Source organism: Limulus polyphemus, unplaced genomic scaffold (assembly GCF_000517525.1).
Source record: "Limulus polyphemus unplaced genomic scaffold, Limulus_polyphemus-2.1.2 Scaffold4556, whole genome shotgun sequence".
NCBI classification, from domain to species: Eukaryota; Metazoa; Arthropoda; class Merostomata; order Xiphosura; family Limulidae; genus Limulus; species Limulus polyphemus.
The window spans coordinates 70,960-81,047 of NW_013670166.1; the positions used below are offsets into that span (position 1 = coordinate 70,960).

Consider the following 10,088-nt stretch of genomic DNA (forward strand, 5'->3'; position numbering starts at 1 on the left):
CACCAAACCTGACATGCCGTGATATTCTCACCAAACCTGACATGCCGTGATATTCTCACCAAACCTGACATGCCGTGATATTCTCACCAAACCTGACATGCCGTGATATTCCCACCAAACCTGACATGCCGTGATATTCCCACCAAACCTGACATGCTGTTATTTATATTAATAAACGTTAATGTTCAACCTCTAAAGTGTAAAGTGTAAATACTTCAGTTAATTTAGTTTGGGGAAGTTACAGATATAACCTAAACAAGTCTCGCGCATTTCTGAGTGACGTAACAAAACCCACATTTCTAAGAATTTTGACTTTCTAGTCGTTAAACGTTGTTAGTTATATGGCCTTTTACTAATGGCTAGATTTCAAAACGGTTGGTTGGTTGTAGTTAAGCACATAGCAACACAAAGGGCTATCTGTGCTTTGTCCACCACGGGTATCGAAATCCGGTTTCTAGTGCTGCAAGTCGTTTTTAAAATAGAAGTTCAAATAAGTAGTAACTGAAATTAGGCAAAACAGTTATTGAAATACTAAACAAAAGAAATAAAGACTATATGAATGATATTTACACTTCGGACATATTTCTAATGATGTGTACACTGTATAAAATGCATTTAATGGAAATATAGATTATAGCTTACCTTCAGTCTAGTGAAAGATTTTGAAACACAGAAGCAATTCTGGGGAGAGAAAAAATTGAACTAACAAGCGAAACGCAGTTTTTATACATACGAACAGAAGGATGAAGAGGCGGGTTTACTATAGGTGCTGACGTCATTTTTGTGGGCGGTGGATTGACATTATCTGTTGTTTTTTTTTTGCTTCTGTTTCCCCTTCAACTGTTGACTGATGTATTCGCAATCTTCTTCGTATAAGTTAAGTATGTTATGTTATGTTTGCTTTTTTTTTCTATTACTTTCATGCCATGTTATCTCTGGTTGCCATTTTAAAGTCTTATGTAATGTATAACATTTTTTTGTTTGTTTTTCTCGCTGAATTCCAGAAACTTGTTGCTTATGAGGCCAGGTTTTATGTGTGTTTTGCGCAACGCCACCTGTGGTGCATATTGAAAGCGTTTCCTGAGTGCATACAGAAACAGCGGACGTTTCGAGACACGTACAGGATCCAGTGGACAATAGATGTCCAACGTATACGGCGTATTATTATAATTACAATTGGTTTTACCAGCTGTAAACTCAGAAACGTGTTGTCATAGATTGATGTTGCAAGCTAACAGTCAGAGAGACATGTCATCTCTCTCAAAGAACTGTCTTGTTTACGCACCGTTACTACCGGTAGGGGGCCCAGATCATGCATCATATTGAGTAATTGTATGTTTTTGCCATGTTACAAGACTTGGTGTAAAGAACTGATGAAAATATTACTTAAAATGATTCATTTCTATACACAATAAATAGGGGGCACTAGAAATAATTAGTGAGATTAATTGCAATGTTGATGGTATATTTATGTTCATTTGTTTATAGGTATCCTGTAACAAACAAAATAGGGCATGGTCCACAAACAACTTGATGCATATATATATATATATAGTTGGGAAATATGTGTTTAAAATAGTCGATGGAATATGAATCCCAACAGTAATTCTAGGGTTAGCTTCGTCATTAATTCACAATATTTATATACACAATGTTGGTAATATTATTTTATAAATAACATCTGAATTAAGCCTATTCAGAAGTATGAAATGCCATAAAACAAGATTTTATAATAACTGTAATGCATTAAACCATCAGTTGTGTCCACTCGCTGTTATCGATAAATATTTTCGCTTGTAATTTGTAATTCCAATAATATCTCAAGATTCAGACAGCTTAATAGATTTAGGTTAGGCCTAATACATATACTAAGCTAACAATGCAAAATAATCCTCATGATAACAAAAATGTATAGTAAATAATAAAAAAAAAACTGTTTGTGTGAATAAAATTAACATTAAAGAAAAAATCGAATACAGATTGCTTACAAGATAAACATAAAAACTAATTAGGTCATACCCTGTTCTATAAGCATATTTTTACGTCTTCAACAACATTCCAAAATTATTTACATAACACAATGTATAAAGGAAATTCAATACGTAGATTGTTTAACGTTATAGAATTATTTAACTACATTAACCAGTGTTAAAAAAAATGATGCATTTTTCTTAATGTGTTTCATAAAACTTTACTTTTTGTATGTTTTATTTGAAAAAAACTACGCTTATTTTTTTGTTAAGCACAAAGCTACACAATGGGCTGTCTGTGTTGTGTCCACCACTGGGAAGGGGAGGAAACAAAACTATGACCTGAAGTAGAAAACAGAACTACTTGTGGTGAAGGTGAAACCCAAATTTAAAATAATATAATGTTGTTTTCTTTACAGACTTCGTGGTGTTAGACTGCCGATGAAGGAAAATGTTATCTAAAACCTGAGGAAGGTGAATTACTCTGACTTGTCATAGAAATAGTGTTACTTAAACGGTATTCCCCGTTCTACTAGGACTTGTAAAACTTAGTTTTCGCCACTTTTGTCTTATCTGACTATTTCCTGAACGTTTTTACATTTCACTAATGAATAATAGTGTTATAGTTGTTGTTAAGCCTGATTAACAGACAATCATATCTTGGGGGGTGAATTTCATTTCATTTTTTTTTATAGAATGTCACTGTTGTATAGCAACATGCTCAGAAATAGTTTGCTTCTACTCACTAAAGTGGTCGTGAAAGGTCATGACCTGGATTTAAGGATAAGAGGAAAACCAAGGATTCCCTTTCTGAAAGAAAACAGGCTTTTCCTGTCTTTGAGAGAAACAGGTTTGGCAAGTTCTTCTTTTTTATGCCATAGTTAAAGTTTAAACCTACACATAACTATGTATTGGGAAAATGTTTTGTGTTTCGTGTAGAAAAAGGCCCTTAACATTTAACTATGAGTTAAACTTACAGCATTATGTAAATCGTGAATTAATAAAAAAAAAAACTATACATCATATAAAAGTGATCATTTATTGGGTTTGTTTCTTGTTAAGCACAAAGTTGCACAATGGGCTATCTATACTGAGCCCACTGTAAGTATCGAGACCTAAGTTGTACGTTATTAACTTTCAGACTTACCGATGAATGAAGACCAAACTAATTAATTGTTTATAGGCACGTTATGATTCTTCAAAATTATATATATTTTTTTAATTGTTAAACACAAAGCTACTTAATGGACTATCTACTCTGGTTCAATCGCAGGAATCGAACCTCATATTTTAGTAGTATAAAATGATAACTTACAAATGTTTATAATGAGTTATCTGTGCTGTTTCCACCGCAGAAACTAAATCTCGATGTTTAGTGTTATAAGCTCTGGGGTTTACCGTTTAGCCTTTACAAATACCACAAAATTATTTTGTGATCACAGCAGCTTTTTACAAAATCATAATTTCACAAGCTAAAAATTACCCCCCCCCCAAAAAAAAAAAATCAAGTTAAACCTAATTGTCCAACCCAGTGACTTATGGATGCAATATAAGTCAGCAACTTTGACTTTGATAACGCAAACAAATTACTTGATAATTGTAATAACATTCTAGAATGGTTTTAGCCATTCTGATATTTATCCCTCCTCTAAATAATGAAAGCGTGAATTTTTCATTGGTCTGCTCATGTGTCTCGTGGTATTCAATTGAATAAGTAATACACCTTTTAAGCCATAATTATTCATTAATCCAAAACAAATATTTAGCGACACGTTTTGACCACATTTCTCTGGGGCATAATCAGACAGAATGAAATTAGACATTGAATTATCATTGTATAGACTTGAACATATATTTATTAACAATGCATTTTGTATATTATTATATAATTATGTTGAGCATCTGTACTTACGTATAGTCTGTATACATGTTTACAATTATATATTGGTATTGTTTCAATTCAATAATTTAAAAGCTGCATGCACGGCATGTTGTAATAGCGAGTTTTTATAAGTAAGTTTATTGTATGTTGTTTTTTGTTTTTGTTTTTTTGTCTCGTCTACTTTCATTCTGCCCCGTGATGACTCAAACAATTCTTATTAAGCCTAATTAACAGACAATCAAATCTTGGGTGTTGACTGTTTTTTTAAATAAAGAATTTCATTGTTGTGTAGCAACATGCTCAGAAATGTTTTGTTTCTGCCCACTAAAGTGGTCGTGGGAGGTCATTGTAGGAAGGTTATTGAACAAGACTAGTTTGATTTTTCTTTCAGTATCGCTATAATATAAAAGGCGACGCTATAGTACATAATTATTGAATCAGAATATAGACCTCGATCATGATCTGAAACAAGAACGATATTGGAACATTTCTCAGTCTGTAGAAGTTATAAAAAGTAATGTTTGACTTGTTGCTACACTGTACAGTATGAGCGTGTTAATTAGTTCGTGCAAAGCTACTCGAGGGCTATCTGCGCTAGCCGTCCCTAATTTTGCAGTGAAAGACCGGAGGGAATGCATCTGGTCAACACCACCCACCACCAATTCTTGAGCTGATTTTTAACAACAAATAGTGGGATTGACTAATACGTTATAACGCCCCTACGGCTGAAAGGGCGAGCATGTTTGGTAACGGGATTCGAATTCGCGATCCACCAGGCCATCTTTGTAGGTCAATTTACTTCCAGCTAAATACATTCTCCAACACCGAATGTTTGTAGGTTCTTATACATATCACTCGTCGATTGCTGTAAACAGTCATAACAAACCACACTTCAGGCTTGTATTACATAGCTCAGGAATTTGTCATTCATACTTGATAGATATTGCATGCTATTAACGTATTTGTATCTTCAGCAGTAACAGATAAGGATTTATTTTCTGAGAATGCTTAAGTAAAAAAAGATGGAGGATAGATGTAATAATCTATTTACAGCTAAGGGATTTCCCAAATTCGTCTTGACTCAAGACTTCTCAGAATTGTAAGTTCTTATTGACACAATAAATTTTCTTGTAAATTGATGACACGAGTTTCAACACCATCAACTTTTGAAATAACCAGAAGGCTCACCAACCTTTTGAAAATTATTTGTTTTGTGATCATGCTATTACACTATATACTGCAGTTCTTACTTCTCCACTCCTATACATCAGTGTCCGTTTGTCTACAATGGGTTATCTACTATGTCCACCGCGGGGATCTAACCTCGAAATTTAGCGTTGTACGTCCGTAAACTAACCGTTGTCCCACCAAGGATCCTTGGGAGGGTTGTAAAGCTGTGTAAATGATAGGAAGCGGTAATCTGTTTCTTTTTAAACAGTCACCCTCTGGATTTTTAGCGTTGTCAGTCTGTTTACTTACCGCCTACGGAAGTGTTAATTCTTAAACGTGTGTTGAAAACATTAATGGTAAAAGTTTAGTATAATTCATCACGTACAGACTACAGAAAGTAGGTTTAATGATAATAATACTTATAAAGAAGCATAGAGTGTCGTAGAAAATAATAACATCATGGCAATAAAAATTGTATAAGATTTAAAGGAGAATATTTTCGGAACTTAACTTACTATTTTAAAGTTATCTTTGTTTTTTAGAGCAAAGTCACATTGGGCTATCTGCGGGGAATCGAACCCTTGGTTTTAAGCATTGAAAGTCTAAAGAATTACCGCTGTCCCACTTGAGGATAATTTAAAGTTAACTGGTAGTTAACTGTTGCGGGGCTCAGGTTTTAATAAAAGAATACAGCATAGTTTATGGCAGTTAGTATAAAACTATTAGAAATATTGAAATGAAAGAAACTAATTTCGACACATTCGTGTCTCTTCCTCAGATTAAAGATAAAAAGTGCAAATAATCGAGTTTTGAATGTCATATCGTGATTTCAACAATCTCAGCATTTATTTGTTATCATCAGGGAACTTTTCAAGTTATTTAAAATACTACAAACTATAAAAAAAAATGGCACATTAATTATTATAACATGAAATAAAGACGAGATCTGAAGGAGCAATTGGAAAAGGAAAATTTACTGACTGTTTACAACCTCTTCCCTCCTCAAATTCCCTATCCCCCTCCCACCACAACCAACAACAAAAAAAAGTGTTCGTTGTAGAAGTGTTGAAGTTAGACGTAACCCGAGGGGCTAGAACGATGAGATTAAAAATCCCCCCCCAATTGACTGATTACTGTAAGAAGATTATCGAACACGCCGAGAAGAAGGAAAGCTAAAAACAAGGGGGTGGGGATACTCTTTCTTTATAATAGAAGATGACGGCAATTTAACTTTTTACAGTTTTAAATTTAATTCAACTCGAGCCAAGAAAATACACTTAATGATTCTTTATAAATCCACACACACACACACACACACACACACACTGTACAAAGGACATTAAAAGGGCAGGGGCTCATTGACAAAAAATAAGGGTCACTTTTCGCAAGACTTTTCTTGGGGGGGGAGAGAAGTGTTAGGGGAGACTATGGGGACTGTGGTATGCCTCTGGTACACATAGGGTAGAATACCATGAGATGCAAACGTATCCTCTTTTATTCCTATTTAATTGGTCTTATTAATACTTAATACCATAGTATCATTATTGTTTACTGTAATGACCCACAAATCCCTGTTTAATACTTAATACCATAGTATCATTATTGTTTACTGTAATGACCCACAAGTCCCTGTTTAATACTTAATACCATAGTATCATTATTGTTTACTGTAATGACCCACAAGTCCCTGTTTAATACTTAATACCATAGTATCATTATTGTTTACTGTAATGACCCACAAATCCCTGTTTAATACTTAATACCATAGTATCATTATTGTTTACTGTAATGACCCACAAATCCCTGTTTAATACTTAATACCATAGTATCATTATTGTTTACTGTAATGACCCACAAGTTCCTGTGTTCTATTAATTTTAAAACTAAAAACCTCGTAACATTATTAATACTTAATACCATAGTATCATTATTGTTTACTGTAATGACCCACAAGTCCCTGTGTTCTGTTAATTTTAAAACTAAAAACCTCGTAACAAGCAAGGTGTGGAATCATGCACATCCTTTAGGAGTTGTGGATTTTTTTTTATGATTGAGGGCATAAGAAAAATAGGGCAGTGGCTTGAGTTCACCCAACTACCCCCTGCACTGGAGAACTACCCTTTTGGTAAGTTTTACCGAGAGATCTACTGTGACGACCCATTGTGTTTATAAACACACGTTTTACCGTTCAGAAAATCTTAAGGCCTTTCATACTGTTTGGGTCCGGCATGGCCAGGTGGTTAGGGCGCTCGACTCGCAATCAGAGGGTCGCGGGTTCGAATCCCTGTCACAACAAACATGCTCGCCCTTTCAGCCGTGGGGGCGTTATAATGTGACAGTCAATCCCAATATTCGTTAGTAAAAGAGAATAGCCTAAGAGTTTGCGGTGGATGTTGTTGACTCTCTGCCTTCCCTCTAGTCTTTCACTGCTAAATTAGGGACGGCTAGCGTAGATAGCCCTCGTGTAGCTTTGCGCGAAATTCAAAAACAAACAAACAGTTCATACTGTTTGGAACAAAACAATACAGCTTATTCACCACATATGTTGATAAGGTTTCTCGTCACTTTCTCCCTCCCCTTCCGTCTCTGCTCGTACCCTAGCGGTAAGTGTGCGGACTTATAACGCTAAAAAACCGTTATTTCGATACTCGTGGTTGGCACAACACAGATGGCTGACTGTGTAATTTTTTGCTCAACTACAAACAAACCGTCTTTCTCTCTGTTACTACTTTAATAGTCACTTCCTACATAATAACGCTAATAAGTTAAACAAATCATCGTAATTACAATTATCATCAATACAGTCAACTTCACCAACTATATACTGATAGAATTAAGGCTTAGCTTTTTAGAGTGTATTGGTTAAAATGTTTAATAAATATATATATAATTAACTGTTAAGCTCACTGAATACATAGAAGAAAATATTAGTGTTAAGAGCCAATGAATAAATAAACCTTCCAAACTAAAAATACATTACGAGAACAATACCCTATTGAAATGGGGGGAGGGGTAAAGAAATGCCTTAAAACGTTATCCCATTTCGTCATTCAGGTGTTTCCAAACATGGATAATTGGGTGTTTTTAGAACTTACTGATAACATCCTTGAAGAAATGAACATAAGAGAGATTGAGTCTAATTTTGGAAATCTAACTTATTCGTGGTTTTAGGCAGAATTTTGTTTGTCCAATTTTCGCGATGTATCTACCCATAGCCGTCCATAATTTTGTAATGATAAACTAATTAAAAGCACTCATCACCAGCTTTTGGCCTACTCTTCCCTGATCGAATAGTGAGATTTGATAGTCACTCTTATAATACACCCGCGGCCTCAAAGTGCAGAGTTTCTTCGACAGTGAGACGCAAACCATGAATCATCGGATTCACAGTCTGAACAAGCTAACCACTAAGCCTTTAGACATAATAGCTTACCTATAATTTCCTTTCAGATTTTGCTTTCCCTGGAGTAACCTAGAACATGATTGGACTTGTTCTAATGATTTTATTGTTTTTTCATCATATAAGTTTACGAACAACAACAACAAAAAAAAATGTTGTACTGATGCTGGCAAAGGAAGGAACACGTCCCTATTCATAGAAGCGAAACGGATGTTTATTCTACGTCTATAGTTCATGTAAAACTTGTTGATGTACAGATGTTGGTTCGCGCGCTCGTCAAGTAGGAAAACTTCTATTTTACTCATCACACAAGTAACTTCCACATCCGTTGGCACATCGTGTGTCATGGCGGATGTATGGATTTTCTAACCACTTAGTGTTAGATGAGATGGGCTGGATGCTTAATTAGAATGCCCTTTTTGACCACTATTGGTTCTTATGATCAGCTAAATAAATGTAACACAAAAATACAGCTAAAACTAGCCAAGCTTTTCGTAACCAGTGAAGTTACTATTTTATCTCACAAAATCTCACACTATTGGTTCTTATGATCAGCTAAATAAATGTAACACGAAAATACAGCTAAGCCTAGCCAAGCTTTTCGTAATCAGTGAAGTTACTAATGTATCTCACAAAATCTCACACTATTGGTTCTTATGATCAGCTAAATAAATGTAACACGAAAATACAGCTAAGCCTAGCCAAGCTTTTCGTAATCAGTGAAGTTACTAATGTATCTCACAAAATCTCACACTATTGGTTCTTATGATCATCTAAATAAATGTAACACGAAAATACAGCTAAGCCTAGCCAAGCTTTTCGTAATCAGTGAAGTTACTACTTTATTTCACAAAATAATTTTCAAAGGTGTAATCATGATTTCCTTACTTTCCGTGTGTAAAACATAATATATCTATAAAGACAAAAGGGTGAGTTTGTGGAATATTCAGGTTTAAAGCAATAACTGTTCTTTGTAGATGGACAGTTGACTTTTGTTTTATTGAAAGAAACTATAACAAAACGAGTGTGTGTCGTTTTACCTTAGTAGTAATAACTTAGCCTTTGTTTTATTGAAAGAAACTATAACAAAACGAGCGTGTGTCGTTTTACCTTAGTAGTAATAACTTAGCCTTTGTTTTATTGAAGGTGAACTCGCGATAAGAGTTATCTGTCCCTTTTATACAACTATACTAACGTTAAATTAACCGAAATAATAAACGGAAATGTCGTAAATTGAAATCATAAATGACTTTAAAAAAACCTTTGTTGGCACGATGATAAGTCTCCGTAAAAATGATACACCTTGTTTTTTTTTTTTTTGTTTCCCATAGTCCTTGCGGACCGTTGAGCCGATGGCAGATCTTGCTCTGCCATCGTTTCTAAAGCTGTTTCTTACGTCAAGGATGCAACCCACTTGACTCTTTGAAAGGGCGAGCATGTTTGGTGGGACTGGGATTCGAACCCGCGACCCTCAGATTGCGAGTCGAGCGCCTTATCCACCAGGCCATGCCGGGCCCGATACACCTGTACTGATGGATAATATGATTTCGTAAGTAAAAAAGTAGTACAATATGGTTCTGTCGATAGTTTCCGGCTTCATGATTTCGTGGCTCTATCGTACGAGCATAGTACCATAGTGTTTTTTTCTCCAATGAGATGATATTGT

General features: G+C 35.0%; 1 protein-coding gene across 2 annotated transcripts in view; it reads right to left on the bottom strand.

Annotated features, from left to right (window-relative positions):
• LOC106471343 (8.6 kDa transglutaminase substrate-like) overlaps positions 1-8,485 on the bottom strand; it is an 11,547-nt gene extending 3,062 nt beyond the window's left edge. Inside the window, exon 1 of one of the 2 annotated variants that reach the window (XM_013931942.2) lies at positions 8,456-8,485. The gene's annotated coding sequence lies outside the window, so the exon portion shown is untranslated. Of the gene's footprint in view, positions 1-642; positions 747-8,455 lie in introns of those variants that run through there. The other variant, XM_013931941.2, reaches the window with a different exon arrangement.
• Positions 8,486-10,088: the final 1,603 nt, after the last annotated feature.